This window comes from Pelodiscus sinensis, chromosome 2 (genome assembly GCF_052426305.1).
Source record: "Pelodiscus sinensis isolate ZL-2025 chromosome 2, ASM5242630v1, whole genome shotgun sequence".
Taxonomy (NCBI): domain Eukaryota; kingdom Metazoa; phylum Chordata; order Testudines; family Trionychidae; genus Pelodiscus; species Pelodiscus sinensis.
This window is the reverse complement of record NC_143053.1, coordinates 6,652,759-6,659,771: the sequence shown is the minus strand read 5'-3', so window position 1 is coordinate 6,659,771 and position 7,013 is coordinate 6,652,759. Positions and strand designations below refer to the sequence as shown.

The following is a 7,013-nucleotide window of genomic DNA, read 5'->3' as shown; positions in this document are numbered from 1 at the left end:
TTGCTTTGCTTGTCCGTCTCCTTGCACACACCAATGCCCAAAGGACCACAGCGTTCCGAGATATACCGAGTGTGCAGCATTACGGATACGTCTAGACTACAGGCTTTTGTCGACAGAGGCTTTGTCAACAGATACCGTCGACAAAGCTTCTGTCAACAAAGAGCGTCTAGCCTACATCCAGTTCTGTTGACAAAGCAAGCCGCTTTGTCGACATGAGAGTGTAGACACAAGGGACAGTGTAGATGCAATAACGCTTTCTGACGACAGAAAGACGTTATTCCTTGTAGAATGAGGTTTACCACCGTCAACAAAACTGCCAAGTTCTGTCGACGTGATGTCAACAGAACTCGGCGGTAGTGTAGACGCAGATATAGTATTGTTGACAAAAGTCCACTTTTGTCGACAAAACCCTGCAGTCTAGACACACCCTCTATGTCCTCTGATTCTAAAATCAACCCTTGCCTGAATCTGGCTCTGCCTCTTTGAGCTATTTCCCTGCACTAAATAAAACAAGAAGCTGGGATCGGAACAGGCATCTACCACACTGAATTCACCTCAGAGGGCTTTTACCACCCCGTGGGCCAGAAAGGAATGCAAAAGATAATCACACCCTGGGGAAAAAAAACCTCTTCCCCTTCCAGAAAAAACGCAAAGGATAATCACACCCTGGAAAAAAAACCCTCTTCCCATATCCCATGACTGTCACCACCAACCATTTGACCCCACTTCAAGAAATATGCTCGAATGGATCAACCCCCCTCCAGTAAACACATAAATATCGTCAAACGGAAGCGGCAACGTCCTGCTGTGGAAAATAAGTCACCTGTAAGTGGAGAACCGGCAGCTCCTTCAGAGAGATGAGACGCTTGAGTTGTGTTTTCCTCTGCCCTGCGAATACTTCAGAGGAAAATGCTGGGGCAGGAAGTCACAATCAGCATTTAAATGGGAATCTGAGAAGCGTCGTGAGCCCTGGGGGGAATGGAATTGCTAAGAATTAAAGAAGGCCACAGGGGAAGAGCAGGACGTGGGATCAGGCCTTTGGGATGGAGCATAGGTGGGGCCACAGCCTGTCTGTCTAGGGAGGCTTAGTCTCCCTTGGCCTATTATATCTATGACTCCTGGGTCCACTTCTAGGTGGGAAGGGGAGTTTACTTTGTGGGTTCTTTCCATCCTGAGCTAGCTAACAAGGGTGCAAATTAGCGCTAATGAGATAGCAGGCACCGGAAACCTGGGATGAGACCACCAACTTGTTTCCCATAGGCCACCCCCAAATGGTAACTGCTGACATTCACTACCCCTCTGCTCTGGCTTTGAACCCGCGATCTGGCGATGGACGAGGTGGTGGGCCAATACCATTGCTGGCACACGTGGATGCAGCTCTATTGACCTCCATGCAATTGTGTCTGTTTACATCAGCAGTCAGTCTGGACTCCAGTGTTTGGCTATTTGAACCCCAGGTGATCAATGATGCATTCACCCACATCAGAACAGATCAGAGACAGGTCCAATAATAAGGTGAATAAAGTCCTCTGTGATTCACAGATATGAGAAGGAGAGTTGGAGTTAAACACTACCCATGACTGTTTGCTTCAGTGTTATCCCTGGGATCACTGGGAAGTAGGAAGTCACTGCAGCACAGTTCAGGACAGGAAGTGATGAAAAATGCTGTTGGAAAAATGGTAGAGCAGTTATGGCATCTTCCAAATACTTAGGAGAACTGACTTCGAATCTCTGCTCTGCTGCAGACTTCCTACATGACTCTGGACAGCTCACTTAGCCCTGGTCTACACTAGGGAGTTTTTTTCGAAATAACCTCCCTTTTTTCGAAATAATAGCAGAGTGTCCACACTACCAAACCTATTATTTTGAAATAGCAGGCTGGTTATTTTGAAATCTGTATTCCTGCTTTCCTTGGGGAATAATGCTTATTATGAAATTGTTCTGTCTGGAGTTATTATTCCTAATTTAGTTATTTCAAAATAATTTCCTAGTGTATAGATGCTCTGTCTCTCTCTGGGTATGTCTACACTGCACACTTATTGGCTGTGACTAGACTGGCCAGTTTTTCTGGAAAATCAGCCGCTTTTGCGGAAAAATTTGCCAGCTGTCTACACTGGCCGCTTGAATTTCCGCAAGAACACTGACCATCTCATGTAAGAAATCAGTGCTTCTTGCAGAAATACTATGCTGCTCCCATTCGGGCAAAAGTCCTTTTGCGCAAAAGGGCCAGTGTAGACAGCTCAGATTTGTTTTGCGCAAAAAAGCCCCAATGGCGAAAATGGCAATCGGGGCTTTTTTGCGCAAAAGCATGTCTAGATTGGCATGGACGCTTTTCCCCAAAAAGTGCTTTTGCGGAAAAGCGTCCTGCCAATCTAGATGCTCTTTTCTGCAAATGCTTTTAACAGAAAAACTTTTCCATTAAAAGCATTTGTGGAAAATCATGGCAGTCTAGACGTAGCCATTTTGAAATAAGTTATTCCAGAATAGTTATTCCAAAATATCATATTTCAAAATAGCACGTCTACACTGCAGGGAAGCCTCAAAATTAGTCTGGGGCAGGCTTCCCTAATGTAGATGTGTTATCTTGATTTTGAGCTCCAGAAAACACTGGGGAGGAATAACTTAGAATGGCCGTGGTGAGGGAATATTTCGAAATAGCAGCAGTGGCGTGTCCACACGTCTTATTTTGAAATAGCTATTTTGGAATAGGCGTTATTCCTCGTATAATAAAGTGTACAAATTTCAGAAGAAGCCATCTGTTATTTCGAAATGATTTCGAAGTAACGGAATGACTGTGTAGACACTCGCATTGTTATTTCGAAAAAATGATGCAGTGTAGACGTACTCTCTGTGCCCCAGTTCCCCTTCTGTACAATGAGGACAACAGCCCTGCAAGGCTGTTGTGAGGCTAAATGTCGTAAAGACTGTGACAGGCTCAATTAGCATAGTGATAGGGGCCATTATTGTGCCCAAGGCAGGTGTGTCCAGTTGAAAATGTCATAAGAATGAGTAGGCTGAATGCAATCACCTTGAGTTGCAATTTGGTGACACATGGCTATCATGGCCCACAGTGCCATGGACTATCTAGGCAAAGCACCTCAGTGTGTGTATAAGCACGAGAGTCCTACTGAAGTTGATGTACTTGAAGTCCTTGCTGAAACATGGGCCGCATGGGTAGGTCTTCCAGCAATCTCCCATGTGAAGGTCTTGTCTCAATACTTACTCAAAGAGATGAACACCCAACACTCTAGGGGTATGTCTAGACTACAGGCTTTTGTCGACAGAAGTTTTATCGACAGATACTGTCGACAAAGCTTCTGTCGACAAAGAGCGTCTAGACTACATCCAGTTCTGTCAACAAAGCAAGCCGCTTTGTCGACCTGAGAATGTAGACTCAAAGGACAGTGTAGATGCAATAACGCCTTCTGTCAACAGAACTCTGTCGACAAAAGGCGTTATTCCTCCTAGAATGAGGTTTACAGCCGTCCACAGAACTCAGCGGCAATGTAGACGCAGGTATAGTTTTGTCCACAAAAGTCTACTTTTGTCGACAAAACCCTGTAGTCTAGACACACCCTCAGTGACCCATCCAAACTTTGACCCAGGTGTTCATAGCATTAATTAGGAAATGTGATAAGACCACAGCCCAAGGGCTGATGCCCTTTAATTGATAGAGCTGCAGGCACATTTCTTCCTTGCCACGACACGCTACAATTCCCCTTGTACGTGAACACCTTGCCCTAGTTATTTCAGAAGTGGAGAACTTCAGGTTATCTTCCCAGAGACTGTCAAACTGCATAGCGCAAAAAAGTGTCATTTAATTAACAACTTGCCACCATCCACCAGAGTTAGTTTTAATGCAAGCCCATTCATTTTGGAATTGGATATTTCTGCTACAAATAAGACAGCGGCGAGTGTGATATACACCGCTTGTAAATTTACCAGTAATAATTTTTAGTAATCTTTGAAAAGCAATTCCGAGTTCTATCAATTTACTTCCCCCAACCCCTTCCAACCACTCAGATTGAGATCATGGACTATGTCATATTTGTCATCTCTTTACACAAATTATTTCAGTTCACTTTCTGCTGTTCTTTGATGCCCTTTAATTGTACAGCATCTTGTTTTTCCTACTCTTCTAAAATATAGACCTGCTTCCAGTGTGAGATAAATGGGAAACACAGCACTTGGGAAGATTTCAAACTGGCCCAAATTAAGAGTAGGTTAGATAAGCACCTGTTAGGGATGATCTAGATGGTGCTTGGTCCTACCATGGGGGCAGCTCTATGTCAGATTTTTCAAGCAGGGATTATTCCCAAATTGGTTGAATTCTTGAGCCGTAGCGATAAAATCGACTTGCAGTTCGAAGCGGCTTGGGTGCTTGGACTTGATGACCTTTCGAGGTCCCCTCCAGTTCTAGTATTCTACGATTCCATGAAATCTGTGCAAACCCAACTACTCCAGCTTCCTCTGTTCAGATACATCCATGTATGTCTTTCATCCATCCTTCTGGCTGGACTTGACAGTTCATATCGGAATGTGGGTGCAGGGGGGAGTTCGCGGTGGAGGGAAGGGACAGTGGGACAAGCACTGCTCCACCCAATCTGCTTTCTCTCAACATGAGACTGATCATGCATCCAGAATGGCAATTAACTGCAGTAAATTAAGAACATTCAGTTTGATGTTCAGAATGTTTAATACTCCCCTCTTATTCACCCCTCCGCTTTTGGTAGGGTTAATCTGTGTCCATATGTGTATAGAGGGATGGGTGAGAGGAGAGACTGCATGAAATTGGATGTAGTTATTATTTACACTGCTAGAAGACTTATCCAGCATTGCCCGAGTCCTTCGGGGCATGGGGCTGGTGGTGTGGGAGGTGCAGGAGTCAGGACAGGGGATGTGGGGAGCTCAGGGCAGGAAGCTGGGGGTGTGGGAGGGTGCAAGAGTGAGGTTGGCAGGTGAGGAGGGGCTCAGGGCAGGGGATGGGGGTGGCTGCTGGCTTTTCCCTAGAGGTGGCTCAGGGCCACAGGGACTGCGCTCCCCACCTGCTGGCTTATCCCCAGGGGCCAGCGGGGGCTCTCTCCCTCCCCCCTGGTCTGGCACAGGATGGGGGGGCTTTCTCCCTCCCCTGACTTCTCCCAGAGTGGGGGGGGGGGCTTTCTCCCTCTCTCTCTGGCCCCTCTTCAGTTGGGGGGTTCTCTCCCTTCCCCCTGACTCCTTCTAGGACGGGGGGGGAGGGACAATAGGGGCTGTCTCCCGGGTAGGGGACCTATCTTACCTGATTTAGTGGCAGGCAAAATGGCAGCACCCCAGACCTGCTGGCCGCTCCCTTGGTGGTGCACCTGTCCCCCCAACGGACACCGCACAATAGCTCTCCCCTGTGGGCTCGCTGCCCCCAGTGGCCACTCTCAGTATCACATCCCTCCACACAGCAGCCCCTCCCTTTGCCTGTTCTGGAAAACAGTCCTTTTCCTGGGGCTTCCGGTTCTCCTGGCGCAGCCCAACCCTGGCCTTGCTTTAAGTTAGGAGAAGCAGAAGAGGCGTACCGCTGTCGGTGGCCCTCGCGCTTACCGTTTAGGAGTTCTTGAAGAAACGGCTCACAGACAGACACACTCTAAAATACATAGAGAGGGGGAAGCTCCTAGTGCCCCAGCTGAGAGTGGGGCTGCGGTATGCCAGGTGCTTTGCCAGAGTGTAGTAAGCCAGTCCCTGGCCTGAAAAACGTGGTTCACTACACAGTTAACTCAGGTGACTGGCACCCGCATAGCCTAGCCCAGCTGTGAACATTCCTCCTGCAAGGCCCCAGGTACCTTATGGGGTTCTCACAGGTTCTGCACATGCTTTTATGCCTGGGGGCACAACTCACACAACTCTAGGACTCTTTCCCAGAATTGTAGGAGAACTTGTCTGTGTTCAGGGGGTGCACACCCCCAGTGTGCCTCAGTGCCCCCTGACTGTCCTCATATAGCCCCTCACAGGGCAAGTTACAGTCTGTTTGGGTTGCTCATCATAGGCACAAAGCAGTATATAACTGGCCCTTTAAGCAAGGCCGAGTCCACAAAGCAGTTTATAACTGTTGTAGCCGGGCACACCCCAGGTAGGGGGACCCAGGCCCACCCTACTCCACCGGGTCCCAGCCCAGGGCCCTGTGAGAGACCAGGTAACGGGTCACTCCCTCGGTGGGGCCATCCAGCCAAAACGCACCGAGGTTCTCAGGCCAGGAGGGGCGGCTCCCGCTCCTGCCCTGGGCCACTTCCTACCTGGATCCCCGGGCTTCCTTCCCCTGGACTTGCCCAGCTGGCTGCGATCTCCAGGCTGGCGTCCCCTCGGCAGGCAGTCTCCGGGTGGCACCAACTCGCCTCCACCTTCCTCCCGGCCTCTCCTGGAGTCCCTGGCAACTGCTGGGGAAGAGCTCCCTGCTCCAGTCCTTCTCCTTCAGCTGTCTCCCTCCAAGGAACTCCTGCTTCCTCTGCACTCAGCCCTCCACTAGCTCCCCCTAAGCAACCTGTGCTTCTCTATATATACCTGCCAGCTGGGCTCTCACTCCCCTAATGGGTTCAGCTGGCTTCCACAAGCCAATTGTGCTGCCCTAGATAGTTGCCAGCTGGGCTCTCACTGGCCCTAAACCGCTCCAGCTGGCCTCTTTCTTTCTAGCCCTGGCTCCGGGCCTGAGTCCTGGTCTTAAAGGGCCAGTGCAGGGCAGGCGCCTTGTCACAAGGGGGAATTGTGGGACAGGGCACTGGGGAACTATCAAGGCTTGAATGATTTTGGCCGTGTCCTCATTGCACCGTGGGTGGGTTCTAACCCGGGCTCTCAGCTACACCCCTGGCTGGGTAACCTTATTTGGGGCAAAAGCAGCTCCCAGCCTGGGTCAGAAGCTTTGCTTTGGGGTGTATTGGGAGGTTTTTACCACCAGGGAAATTGATGCTCCAAGAGTTTCAGAGCTCAGGTCACAACACGCGTCAAGGGCTACGCAAGGACTACAAATGATCCTGCTTTCTACTAGTGGAATC

At 49.2% G+C, this 7,013-nt stretch overlaps 1 long non-coding RNA gene across 1 annotated transcript; it reads right to left on the bottom strand.

Moving 5' to 3' along the window:
* Positions 1 to 1,437: 1,437 nt before the first annotated feature.
* Positions 1,438 to 5,706, bottom strand: LOC149525226 (uncharacterized). Its single transcript, XR_016348595.1, has 2 exons — positions 5,572 to 5,706; positions 1,438 to 1,665 (listed from the first exon to the last, which is right to left on the bottom strand). It is a non-coding gene; the product is annotated as an uncharacterized LOC149525226 (long non-coding RNA).
* Positions 5,707 to 7,013: the final 1,307 nt, after the last annotated feature.